The sequence below is a fragment of the Hypanus sabinus genome (assembly GCF_030144855.1).
Source record: "Hypanus sabinus isolate sHypSab1 chromosome X2 unlocalized genomic scaffold, sHypSab1.hap1 SUPER_X2_unloc_4, whole genome shotgun sequence".
Lineage (NCBI taxonomy): Eukaryota > Metazoa > Chordata > Chondrichthyes > Myliobatiformes > Dasyatidae > Hypanus > Hypanus sabinus.
In genome coordinates, this window is record NW_026779004.1 from 1,203,363 (window position 1) to 1,217,670 (window position 14,308).

The window sequence follows — 14,308 nt, forward strand, 5'->3', positions numbered from 1 at the left end:
GAGATTCTTCGATAGGTACATGGAGCTTAGAAACATAGAGGGTTATACTTGATCTTATGCAGTTTCTGGAGTAGGTTACATGGTCGGTACAACTTTGTGGGCTGAAGAGCCTGTAATGTGCTGTAGATTTCTATGTTCTATATCAAGGGCATGCAGAGGGATTAGTTTAAATAGACACCAGGACAGGTTGGAAAGGTTGGGTCGAAGAGCCTTAGTCATAGCCGTAAGGGAGGGGTTCTGTCCCAAACATCGACTCTATTCCCCTCAACAGATGTTGCCTGACTTGCCAACGTTCTTGAAAAGTGCATTCAGTTCTGCTGAGCATTCTGTACGACGGATGTTTTGTGCTGGAAGACAAAGCAGAGGGGATTCATCATGAATGAGGGGGCTTGTGTCCAGAGACGTTCAGTGATAGGAACGGACGTAGGCCATTCAGCCCATCGAGTCTGCCGCCTTTCCATGATGGCTGATCCCGGATCGCACTCAACCCCATACACCTGACCTCTCGCCATATTCTTTGATGTCCTGAACAATCAGGAAACGAGTAAGTCCCGCTTTGAATATGCCCACGCACTCGGCCTCCACCACAGTCTGTGGCAGAGCATTCTACAGATTCAATACATCCTGGCTAATAATAAAACAATATATACCCTGCTTACATCTGTTTGAAATGGTGGCCCCTCAACTTTGTGGCTGTGCCCCACCACAGGAAATACCTTCTCCACATCCACCTTATCCAGTCCTTTTAACATTCGGTAGGTTTCAATGAGATTCCCCCGCATTTTCCTGAGTTCCAGTGAGCACAGGGTCAAAGCTGCCAAGTGCTCCTCATATTTTAACCCCTTCATTCCCAAAATCATCCTTGTGAACCTCCTCTGGACTCTCTCCAATGACATCTTTCAGATGACATTGCAGATTTCAGAAAGATGACCAGCCATCTTTCAGATCACAGTGCCAACTGGCCTAAATCTCTCTGCAAGCTTTGAAAACCTACTTCATTATCCACAACGCCGCCTATCTTGGTATCATCTGCATGCTTACTAATCCAATTTACCACCCCATCATCCAGATCATTAACGTATCTGACAAACAACATTGGACCCAGTACAGATCCCTAAGACACACCACTAGTCACCGGCCTCCAACCTGACAAACAGTTATCCACCACTACTCTCTGGCACCTCCTATCCAGCCACTGCTGAATCCATTTTACTACTTCAATATTAACACCTAAAGATTGAATCTTCCTAACTAGCTTTCCATGTGGAACTTTGTCAAAGACCCTACTGAAGTCCAGAGAGCCAACATCCACTGCTTTACCATCGTCAAGTTTCCTCGTACACTCTTCAAAAAGTTCAATAAGGTTTGTCAAACATGACCTTCCACGCACAAATCCAAGTTGACTGTTCCTGATCATGCCCGATATCAGATAACATGGCGTGTCCCGGTAGCTTCTTTAATGTACAGTTGTAGCAGTGTATGCCCATTAGCCTACTCTCAAACTTCCAACCTGATCACTGTGGATCAGCCTGTGGAGGCCAAAATAAATGAAATACAGCTCCCGTGAAAATCTGGCCACCGTGGACGCCCTCTGATCCTTGGTAGCGAAAGCCTGTGCATATCTGGTGTAGTGGTCCGTGATGACTAATACATTGGCCACGTTGCTGCATCGGGGTCTATCAACAGGAAATACATACACACCAGGTCCAGAGGTCCTGCACTCTACAAATGTGACAAGGGAGCTGCTCGCGTAGACAGTCTCTTCCGCCGTATGCATCGAATGCATGACTTGCTGTGTTCTTCGACCCCCAGCTTCATTAGCGGCCAGTAGAACCAATCTCTGAGCAACCGATTGGCCTTTTCAGCCATCAAATGGCCAGAGTCATCAGGAAGTGACTTCAACACTGTCCTCCGATACTTCTCAGGCTGAATCGGCTGAGAAGGCCAAGGCTGGTCCGAAGGCGGCATGACCCGGTATTAACACCGCAGCAGAGACATGAGAGACACAGACCTTCAGTTAATCTGCTCTACTGGTCTATAAATGATAAAAATATGATTCCATACACTGCCATTTCTAATGCTTTCATTTATTTTCACTCACACGGTTACCGCAGTTTGTAGACAGCAGAATGGCCCCCAAAGATCAGAGGGACCGTTTTGGGGTCCTGAAATTATACCTGGGTTAGTGGGGTCAGGTTACCCACACTTTGCACAGGTAACACCGCTAGTGGAAGCGGAGGTTTGAAATCGGAGTTTTCCCTCTCCCAGATGAGCAACCATCCCCCCGGGGCAACTGGTTTCAAGGCGCCAGTGGCCCTCCTTTGCCTCTTCTCCTGTCGGTGAGAACAGCTCCGCCACGTGAAGGCCAGCAGTCGGATTTGGTTGTCAGAAGCTGATTGAAACGCACACTAAGTGGGATCTCGTCCCCACTACCACCCTGCGGCTGTGACCACCTTTGGAGCCGACAGAAGTTATATCGGAAAGTTAAAAACAAAGTTTTTGTTGTGGTCAAGCCACTGTATATCTGTATTTTTTCCCACATAAGAATGTTTTCATTTGTTACTTTGTAAATACTTTTCTTCAGTACAACCTTTTGGCAGCTTTTGTACTTTTTCCATCTTGCATTAAATAAAACCCCTTGCACTAACGTGCTGTTGCGAACTGATATCCGTTTGATTTTCAACTGGTGACCCTCGTCGTGTACACTTCCCCACACCTGATAGCGACGTGTGACACCCCCAAATACACATTAGATTTTCCTAGAGCAAAAACCATTTCAAACAGTTTGACAATTAGCTGTCTCCACCTTACAGAATAGCAAAACCAAAGTTCAAAATTCAAACTGTATTTATTAGAAAAGTACCGTGAGATTCATCACACTCCAATCCGTGTGTACCCCAAATCTACAGACACAACCCAAATCTACCCACTCACCCAAATCTACAGGCACACCACCAAATCTACCCACACACCATATCTGTCCGGACAATTAAATTCGAGTGTACGCGCTTATTCGATAATACACTCATAAATTTACACACATCCCCATATCAGTGTATATCCCCATATCAGCCGACACATCCCTAGATCTATGCCCATCACAAAATCCATGTGCAGCTTGAAATCCCAATGCATCCCATAAATCAGTGCGCACCGTCAAATCCACCGACATCCCTAAATCTGTGTGCAAACACAAATCTACCTGCACCCTCAAATCCGTGTGCAGCCCAACCCCGCTGACACCCCCACGTGAAAATTAGATTATGCAGAGCAAGAACAGTATCAAACAGTTCACAAAATAACTGGCTCCACCTTACAAAAGTAGCAAGAACAAAGTTCAATGTTCAAAATGTATTTATCAGTAAAGAATCTATGAATGAAACAACGCTGAGATTCATCACACCTCAAATCGACCTGCTCCCCGTAATCCCCCACATGCGCTGCCACACCCCTAAGTCTGTAGACTTCCCCAAACCTGTGCGCACTCCTAAACCCACTGACACCACACATACACATTAGATTATCCCACAGCAAGAATCATTTCAAACTGCTCAGTGAATAGCTGCCTCCGCCTTAAACTAACATCAAGAACAAAGTTCAAAGTTCATTTGTTATTAAGGAATGAAAAATGAAAAGCGTTCTTTTTAATCACGACCCCAAATCTGTGAGCACCCCCAAATCAGTGTGCACCTACTTAACTATGCGCATCCCCCAAATCGGTGTACATTCCCAAATCCGTGCGCACCCCAAATCCACCGACACCTTCCAAATGCACATTAGATTATACCAGAGCAAGAATCATTTCAAACATTTCCCAAATACCTTCCCGACTTTAAAAAAGTGTCAAGAACAAAGTTCAAACTTCAAAATGCATTTATTATTAAAGTATCTATAAATGTAACAACCTTATTCTCACAGGACAAGATCGACACGCTGATGGGTCAAAGCGTTATTTTCTGCACTGCGGTTTCTTTGACTGTCTCTCGCGTGAGAGGAACAACAGTGTGACGGGCCGAAGAGTAGTCTTGTGCTGTCGTGTTTGTGACTGACCGTAACGTTGGGAAATTATATGCACAATTAAAAGGGTTAAAACCTAACTGAGTTATTGGCAGCCTGACAAGTCGTGCTGTGAGAATAAAGTATGAACAAAGAAGTGTTTGTTACATGAGAAACTGCACAGTGTCCCTTATCAGAGTGTTTGTGTGATAAGGAATATTTTTAACAGCCACGGACTCTGTACTCAGAAACAGACCCTTCGTACATCATCCTGGCTGTGAGAGTGAATTACAGACGCAACACCACATAGACCGTTAGGCCCATATAGACATGGGAGGGAGGGAGGGAGGGGGAGGGGGAGAGAGAGAGAGAGAGAGAGAGAGAGAGAGAGAGAGAGAGAGAGAGAGAGAGAGAGAGATAGAGAGAGAGAGAGAGAGAGAGAGAGAGAGAGGGGTGAAAGGCCATTCGGCCCATCATCCTGCTGATTCTGTCCCATTACAGTGAATCACAGACACGACAGCACAGAAACACTCTTTCAGCACATCTTCCTGTTCGCTCTATCCCATTGTCCACAAATACTTCAGCACTGGCATAGACGCTTCAGCCCATCAAGATACCCATCCTATCCCATTATCAGTAGACAGTATAGCAGAGAGAGAACCATTTCGGCCCTTCCTCCTGCCGCATCTTTCCCCATTCGAGTCAGTCACGGACACTACGGCATGGAAACAAACTCTCCGGCCCATCTTCCTGTTGTTCCTTTCACGGTAGAGTCAGTCACAGACACAGTACAGCAACAAAACAGACTGTGACTGAACAGGTCGGTAATGCTAATTCTCCGCTAACCATGACCCTTTGCCCGGTTAGTATCTTCCCCTCGTTCTGTCCATGTTCTACTTTCCACAGTGTTTCAGCCCCTTTCCTCTCAAGTTCCACAGCTCTTAAGAGTTCACCGTTTGCACACCCCGCAGTGAAACAATGGCTAGCTTGGCCAATCAAAACGATCCTTTCATTTAACTTGCACTGCTGGTCTAAAACTCATAAAAATAAGAATTCTAGAAACAGTAATTCCAAACACTTTCATTTATTTTCACTCATACCGTTACAGGGGTTTGTAGACAGCAGAACGACTCCAAAAGACCAGAAGAACCGTTTGCGGGGTCCTGAAATAACACCTGGGTTTGTGGTGTCACGTGCCCCACACCCTGCACTGTTAACTCCACTGGTGGGGAGGGCATTATTACTTTATATTCATCTGTGCATATGTACACTAATCTATGGATTTAATTGTCGCATATATTGTGAAATAAAACTCGAGCATGTTAGAATCTCAGCCAGGCGGAAGCAGATTTAAACCCCCAGTCTTTCGTTGCTGGGAGGTGGCGAGGTTGGATTTGACGGTTGGTAAATATTTATAAGGGAAAGTTGAAAGACGAAGTTTGTCGTTGAGAAAGCGTCTGTATATTTGTACTTCTTGTGCATGAGCATTTGTTTTCATTTGTTTCTTTATAAATATTTTTTTCTCTACACACGTTTCCGGCAGCTTTTGTACTTTTCCCTCTGGCACTAAATAAAACTCTTTGCTGTTGCGGCTTGCCGTCCGTCGGTTTGTCTTTCAACAGGTGACCTCGTCGGGTTCTCTCCCCGCACCTGATAGCGAAGTGTGACGCCCCGAATGCACATCAGATTATCCCAGAGCAGGTATCATTTCACACAGTTCACAAAATAGTTGCCTCCGCCTCACAAAAATATCAAAAAAAGAACAAAGTCCAACTTCAAGATTTATTTATTCATAAAGTACCTTGAGAGTCATCACATCCGAAATCGACCTACACCCTCAAATCCGTGTGTACACTGCAAATATAACGAGGCACACAGAACTGTGCGCTCTCCCACATTCGTGTCCTACCTCATATTTGAGAACAAACCCCATATCAGTGTGTGCCCACAAACCGGCCGAAACACTCCTAGATCTGTGTGCATCCAAAAATCCATATGCACCCCACACGTCACTGTGCAGAGCGAAATCCACCGACACCCCCAAAACAGTGTGCAGCCCCTGTTTAGGGACACCCCTAAACCTGTGTGCACAAAAGATAACTGCATCCCCAAATCAGTGTGCAGCCCCAACACGCTGACACCCCACCTGCACATTAGATTACACCCCCAGCAAGAACAATTACAAACCGTTTACAAAATACCTGCCTCCACCTTACAAAAACAGCAAGAACAAAGTTCAGAATTCAGACTGTATTTATCAGTAAAGTAACTTTGAATGAAACAACCTTGAGATTCGTCACACCCCGAATCGACCTACACCCCTACCTCCCCATATTTGCTGACACGCCCCGAATCTGCGCTTATCCCCAAATCTGAGCGCACTCCTCAACCCAGTAACACCCCTCATACATGGAATATTATCTAAGAGCAATAATCATGTCAAACTGTTCAGTTAATAGAGGCCTCCACCTTAAACTAACAGCAAGAACAAAGTTCAAGGTGCATTTATCATTAAATTATTCAAAAATGGAACAATCTTGTGTTTTGTCAAAGTACCAATTCCGCAGACACGACAAATCCGTGTGCACCCACATATCAGTGTGCACCTCCAAATCTATGTGCACTGCCAAATCCGTGCGCACCCCAAACCCGCTGACACTCTCCACATGCTCATTAGATTATCCCAGAGCAAGAATGATTTCAAACAGTTCACAAGTAGCTGCCCCACCCTTAAAAATAGCAAGAACAAAGTTCAAACTTCGAAGAGTATTCATTATTTAGGTATCTATAAATGAAACAACCTGAGATTCCTCACGCCTCCTGATCCGCCGACGCTGCCAAATTTGCTTTGTGTGAGAAGCCAGAGTGCGGTATTAGATGGTCTCCTCTCTGAATAAAGGCCTGTGACCAGTGGAGTGCCGCAGCGATCGGTGCTGGGTCCGTTGTTGTTTACCATCTATATCAACGATCTGGACGATAATATGATACAGTACATCAGAAAATTTCTGAATGCCACCAGGATTGGGGGTGTAGTGGACAGTGAAGAAGGTTTTCATGATTTTTCAGCATGATCTGATCCAGCTGGAAAAATGGGCTGAAAAATATCAGATCGAATTCAATGCAGACGAGAGAGAGGTGTTGCTCTGCATAGAACCAAACAGGGCCGGTCTTTCCAAGTGAACGGAAGGGCACTGAGGCGTGTAGAAGATAAAACGGATCTGGCAGTACAGGTCTATAATTCAGTCAAAGTGGCTTGAAAAGGATGCAGATTGTTTGGTACATTGGTCTTCATAAATCAATGTATCGATTATCGGAGCTGGGATGTAACGTGAGAGATAGTGATGAGGCCTTGCTACGAGATGTGTGTTCAGTTATCGTCACCGAGCTACAGTAAAGCTGTAAATAAGGTTGACGGGGTACAGGGGAAATTTACAAGGATGTTGCCAGGTCTGGATTATCTGAGTTAAAGACTGAATAGCTTAAAACTTTATCCTTGCAAAGTGTAAGATTGAGAGTAAATTTGATAGAAGTGTACAGAATTATGGGGATATAGATAGGCAAGATTTTTCTGCTGATGTTGTGTGGGACTACAACCAAACGTCATGGGCTAATGGTGAAAGGTGAAAAGCCTATGCGGAACATGGCAGGGAGCCTCTTCGCTCAATAGTTGAAATAGTTGCCAGCAGCGGGTCATTGTGAGCTCGATTACAAGGTTTAAGCGAAGTGTGGACAGGGACAAAAATCGCAGGGGTTTAGAGGACTATTTAATGGTTTTTAACTATTTTAACTACTTAACTATTTAATGTCTATTTAACGTGGTGGCCTGCACTTTGCAAATGACCTGATTCTTTGCTGTACTGTTCTGTGATTCTAATTCTACTTTTTATCCCTAATTAGGCCACACGTTTCAAAATCATTACAAATGGTTACACATCCTTTCAGCAGTACTAAGCGGGGATTCTCCAGTTAGGGGGACAGACTGTGTGTTCTGTTGGGGAGAATGAGACTCCGGAAAGGTATGTTGAATCTCACATGCCAGGGTGAGAAACACCTCTTATCGAGGAAGTAGTGTTCCTCAGTAAGTGGATGAGATGCTGGAGGTCGTAGTTTACAAGTGACAGAAATGTGTGCCCGGGAAAACTCTGTATCTAGTGACCATAATTCTATCAGTTTCAAGATAATTGTGAAGATTGATATAACTGGTCCTCGGAATCTGATTGTAGTTTGGAAACACTACAATTTCGATGTCATCAGCAGAGTTCAGGCCGGTGTGGACTGGGTTACAATACTTCCTAAGTTGAAAACATTCAGTAGTGCAGAGTTTATATGTTCCTGTTGGAACAAATGCCAAAGCTTCAGGGATCTTGATTTTAGAGGCATACTGAGAGTCTGATTAAGACGACGGAAGAGGCATAGACAGCTCGGATGAAATGAGTCACTCGTGAAGTATAAGAATACATGAAATACTTCACAGAGAGTTCAGCAGGAATCAAAAAAGGCATGAGTTTTCTCGAGCAGGCAAGCTGAAGGAGAATCCAAAGGGTCTCTGGAGATGTACGCAGAGCACGAGGATTGCAAGGGACAAACATGGTGTCCATTGGCAATCAGAATAGTCTTCCAAGAGATGGTGAATGTATTTTAAATGTTTTTTTGTATCTTTATGTGCTTCAGCAACAGGCACATGGACAAAGGAAATGGGGCAGAACAGCACTGAGGTCATGGACCATATACGGATTATGGGGAAAGGGGTGTTTGCCGACGCGACAAATTATGATGGATGACTGCCCAGGTCCAGATAGAGTGTCCTCCCCGGCTCATGTCGGTGGCTAATGCGGAAACTGCAGGGACCTTGGCAGAGGGATTTAAAATGTCCTCAGCCACGGGTGAGGTGCTGGAGATGAGCTTCCGATGATCAAGGAAAGTTGGAAGAATAAGCCTGGAAATTAGAGACAGTTGCGTCTGACATCAGTCGTGGGTAACTTATTGGAAGACGTTTTAAGGGACAGGATATAGAAACTTCTGAATATCAATAGTATTCTGGTAAACTGGTTTTGCAGATGACACCTAAATTCAGAGCGTGAGTGGGCAGCGAAGTAGGTGATCAAAACTTTCAGCCTGAATTAAGCAGCTGGAAAGAATTTCTAAAAATAACAGATGCAATTTAATGCGGATTAGTGTGAGGTGTTGAACTTTGGGAAGACCAAGCACAGAGGACATGCGCAGTGAATGGTAGGCAATTGAGGAGTGCGGGAGAATGGAGGAAACTGGGAATACAGGTCCATATTTCCTAGGCAGGTCATAGATTGGGTCATAAATTGTGCTTCTGTCACATTGACCATCATAACAGCAGATGATTCTACACGCGATAAAACCAAATGAAGATCCACATTGGCTCTTAATACTACAAGGGGATCGATCCAGGAATCATTCATGTGAACAGCCTGTGAACCCTCTCCAACGTCAGCCTATCCTGCCTAAGATAAGGGGCACAAAACAGTTCACAATACTCCAAGTGAGGCTTCACCAGTTGTTTACAAAGTCTCAACATTCCCTCCTCGCTTTTATATTCTCGTCTTCTCGAGGTGAATGCCAACACCGCACTTGTCTTCCTCACCACCGACTCAATCTGCAAATTAGCCTTCATGTCATCCTGCACAGTCTCCCAAGACCCTTTGCACCTCATTTATATAAAAAAAACTATCACCTAATAAAAAGTCTAACTTTTTTTATTCTACCAAAGTACATGACCATACACTTCTTGACAATGTATTCCATCTGCTACAGTCTGCCCTTTCTCCTAATCTGCCGAACAACATCTGTAGACTCTCTACTTCCTCAAATCTATCTGCGCTTTCACCTGTCTTTGTGTCATCCGCAAACTTGGCCACAAATCACTCAATTCTGCCATCCAAGCCATTGACATATAATGTAACAAGACGAGGCCCCAACACAGCCCGCTGTGGAACACCACTAGTTACCGGTAGCCAACCAGAAAAGGTTCCCTTTATTCCTACGCTTCGCAACCCGCCAAACAGCCAATACTTTTTACATACCAGCAGCTTCGGTGTAATACCATGGGCTCTTCATTTGTTTTGCAGCGTCATGTGTGGCACCTTGTCAAAGGCCTTTTGAAAATCCAAGCAGACAACATCCTCTGTTTCTCTTTCGTCTACCCTGATTGTTATTTCTTCTAAGAATTCCAACATTTCCACTGACAAAACCACGCTGACGACGGCCTATTCTATCATGTGCCTCCAGGAACCCCGAAACCACCTACTTAATAATCGACTACAAACCACCGAGTAATGCGATAATATTTAACCTGACTCGGAATATAGAAAGGAGATGTGCGTACAAGTTATTTTCCACACTCATAGTGGTGGGTGCCTGGAATGAATGCCGGGGGAGGTGGAGGAGGCAGCAGACGCGATAGAGGCTATTAGGTACCACGTGAGTGTGAAGCGAATGGAGGGATGTGGACCTTGTGCGGGCTGGAGGGTTTGGTATAGTAAGGCATTGAATGACCAGTTCAATTGGTTCAGAACAACACAGTGAGCAGAATGGCCCGTACTGCTCCATGTTGGTGAGACCACAGCTGGAGGACCGTGTGCACCTCTGGTTGGTCACCTCTGGAAGGACGTGATTAACCTGGAACGGCGGAGTAGGGATTCACGGCTTTTGTCGCCGGGACTGCAGGACTCGAGTCAGAAAGAGACTGGACAGTGACTGTCGCAAACAAGAGAAAATCTGCAGTAATTAAGGATGTATCCTCGTTTTACAAAGAAAGGGGCTACCTTTCTACCATAAACGCTGCCCTCAAACGCATCTCTTCCACTTCACGCACGTCTCCATCGCCTCTATCTGCCTCTTTTTCTTTCTTTCGTGGCCTTCTCTCTCTTTCACAAACCAACTTCTCGATGAACCTCCCCCTCCCACTTTTACCTATCACCTAGTGTTTCGCTCTCCATTCCCCTCACTTTTTAAATCTACTCCTCAGCTATTTTTTTCTCCAGTCCTTCCTAAGGGTTTCGGCCCCAAACGTCGACAGTGCATTTCCCATAGATGCTGCCTGGCCTGGCCTGCTGGGTTCCTCCGGCATTTTGTGTGTGTTGATTGGATAGTGACTGTGCACTGATCCCAAATCTGAGTGCGATGCTACACTGATTCTCCTCTTCGCCACCACTGTTACGGTGCAATTGTCGGGTAATGCAGTGTGACAAAATTCTTGTACATGTTGCATAAACACGCTCTTGGATATGAACCACAATTCCCGTCGGACATCACAACTCGGTAAACTCTGCCATGGGCACGAAGCGGAAGAGGAGGGTTATGGTTAGGTGCAGATTTCAACCCGGCCTATCGTAGCTCAGACTTACTTCTGTTCCCTGCTTTTAGTGGCTGAGATGACTGTCGATCAAATGAGAGCTCACACATAATTTTTGAAGATGAACGTCAGTCAGCCTTGCAAGCAGATAAAGGGAATGTTAATTTAGTGTTCCCAACCAGCAAACTGACTGACGTCGGTGATTACACGTTGTCATCATCGTTTACTCAATAAAGAAACTTCACTTGTGGATAAAATTAATTTTGTGATGTTTGTAACCGATGTGGTGAATCGTCCGGATCAAACATCTCGTCATACTGAGGGAATTAAAATTATTGTGAAAGCTGCAGGAAGATATTTTGGTGTAATTGGTGTTAGATGGGAAGCTGTAAGTGAAGCTGCCAGTCTACTTGTGAAGGTACATAATGGGATTAAAAATATTGCAATGGAGTATGAGAACCCTAATTTCAAAAGGTTAATACTTTAAGAAGTTTATTTCTGATTTGTCAGACCTCCGGATGTTATATGGCTACAGGTATCCTGGTTGTTACCACTAGATTTAATGCCCATAATAATCCTGAAACGGCAATGATTTAACATTCGTTTCGAACATACTTGCTGAAGTCTGTATGTGGGATGTTATGGGCGATGAAACATTGGGGATTGATCATTTTCCTGTCTTTAGTTTGCCTTTTAGTTTGGGAACATTGAGTCAACATTCCCTTTATCTGTTTGCAAGGCTTTAGCTTGAGTTTGGATTTATATCGGGGATAGGAAACCACCTGCAGGAGGTGGAATTTTTGGTAAAACAAATTGTGAGAAATCCAGTGTTTTCTGTGATGGTATCTCAGTCTCCGAGTGACGTCATCTAGAATAGAACGGCACAGACCATGGTGGGGAAGGAGGAGATTTACTGGGATCATATTGAGATAATACAAGAAGGGTTAATAAACTTGGAGATGTTTGAAGAATGATTGAGAAACTTGGGGAATTCGAAGGGATCATAATAATCCAGTACTGACTAATGTGTGAAGATGATTACTACAGAAATGGGGAAGGTTGTGTTACTGGCTGGGTCATTTGCTGCGATTCGTAAACACGATAATTTAAGTGAAGAAGTTAAACAATATAGGGATATGTTTTCAGTGAATACCCTGTTGTGATGGAAGTTAGAAGTAGCAATGATTGTATCACTGATGTCAAATATTTTTTGTGTATATTTAAGAATATTATTAATGCAGCTAAGGCACCCCCATGAAAGGATGATCGTATGACTGTCAGCTCTCTTGAGAAATCATTGTCATTTTTGAATCGTATTTGGAGGTTAGATCATCTTCCTTCCCCATGGGAAATGGCAGCAGTAGTGTCTATTAGAAAATCTAGGAGATCGTGGCTGCTGAGGAAGTGCAGCGTAGAATCACAAGGTTAATTCCTGGGATGTCTGGACTGTCTTACGCAGAAAGATTACAGAGACTGGGCTTGTACACGCTGGAATTAAGGAGATTGAGAGGGATCTGATTGAAACATATAAGATTACTAAGGGATTGGACAAGATAGGGGCAGGAAATATGTTCCAGATGCTGAGAGAGTCCAGTACCAGAGAGCATGGTTTGAGAATAAGGTGTAGGTCATTTAGGACAAGAGTTAAAGAAAAATGTCTTCTCCCAGAGAGTTGTGGGGGTCTGGAATGCACTACCTCCGAAGGTAGTTGAGGCCAATTCTCTGCATGCTTTCAAGAAGGAGCTAGATAGGTATCTTATGGATAGGGGAATCAAGGGATATGGGGACTAAGAAGGATACTGGTATTGATAGTAATTGATCAGCCATGATCTCAAAATGGCGGTGCATGCTCGAAGGGCCGAATGGTCTACTTCTGCCTCTATTGTCTATTGATTCTTCCAGTTGTGGGCTTATACCATTAATGTTTCATTCATGTAAAGTGATGGAATGTCAGGTAATTGAGCGTTTGAGTTATACTTTGGAAAAGAGAAGTGATATAGCGTTTTATTAGAGTGGATTTTGGAAGGCTGGAATGACATTAAATTCGTGTCCTGAACCAAAGGGGATAATTTTACACAAATTCTCTCACGCCAAGACTGAACTATTCCCACAACCAATGGACACATACAAGGACTCATCTCACGTTCTTGATATTTATTTCTTGTTTATTTATGATATATTTTCATTTCAATTCGCACAGTTCGTTGTCCTTTGCACATTGTTGTCTTTTTTCGGTCCGTTCTGTTGGTCCTTCGTTCTTTACATTATTGGATTTACCGAGCATGCTCACGAAAAAAACTAAAACTATAAAAATAATGAATTTACTGTGTTCATTCTCAATTCTACATTCAAATTTGTAAATCTCTCTCGCAAACACAAGAGGGAGTTGTGAGCTTCAAATGTTCGCTATCAGCTGAGTAAATGACTTTGTTCTGACCTGAATGGTCATCCATCACTGTGACCCCTCTTTCGAGTTAAACGAAATATTCCTGAATAGAAATGAGCCCCGGATTCTCTGGCTCCCTGAGTACTGGTGTGTGTTCCCTCGAATTCCCTTTTCCTGAATCCACAATCAATTCCTTTGTCTTCATGATGCTGAGTTCAAGGTTGTGGCTGTGACACCACTCAACTTGCTGTTCTATCTCACTCCTGTGCTCCTACTCGTCACCGTCTGAAATTCCACCAACAATAGTTGTGTTATCAGCAAGTTTATAGATGAGCCTAGACATACAGACGTAGGTGTAGAGAAAGTAGAGCAGTGGGCTGAACACGCATCGTTGAGGTGTGCCGGTGTTGATTGTCAGCAAGGAGGAGATGTTATTTCTGTTCCACACAGACTGTGGTCTCCTGGTGATCTAAGACTGAGTGGAGAGCCAGTGAGATTGCATCTGTTGTAGACATATTGTGGCGATCGGCAAATTGCAGTTGGTCCAGGTCCATGTACAGGCAGGAGTTAATTCCAGACATGACCAACCCCTCAAAGCACTT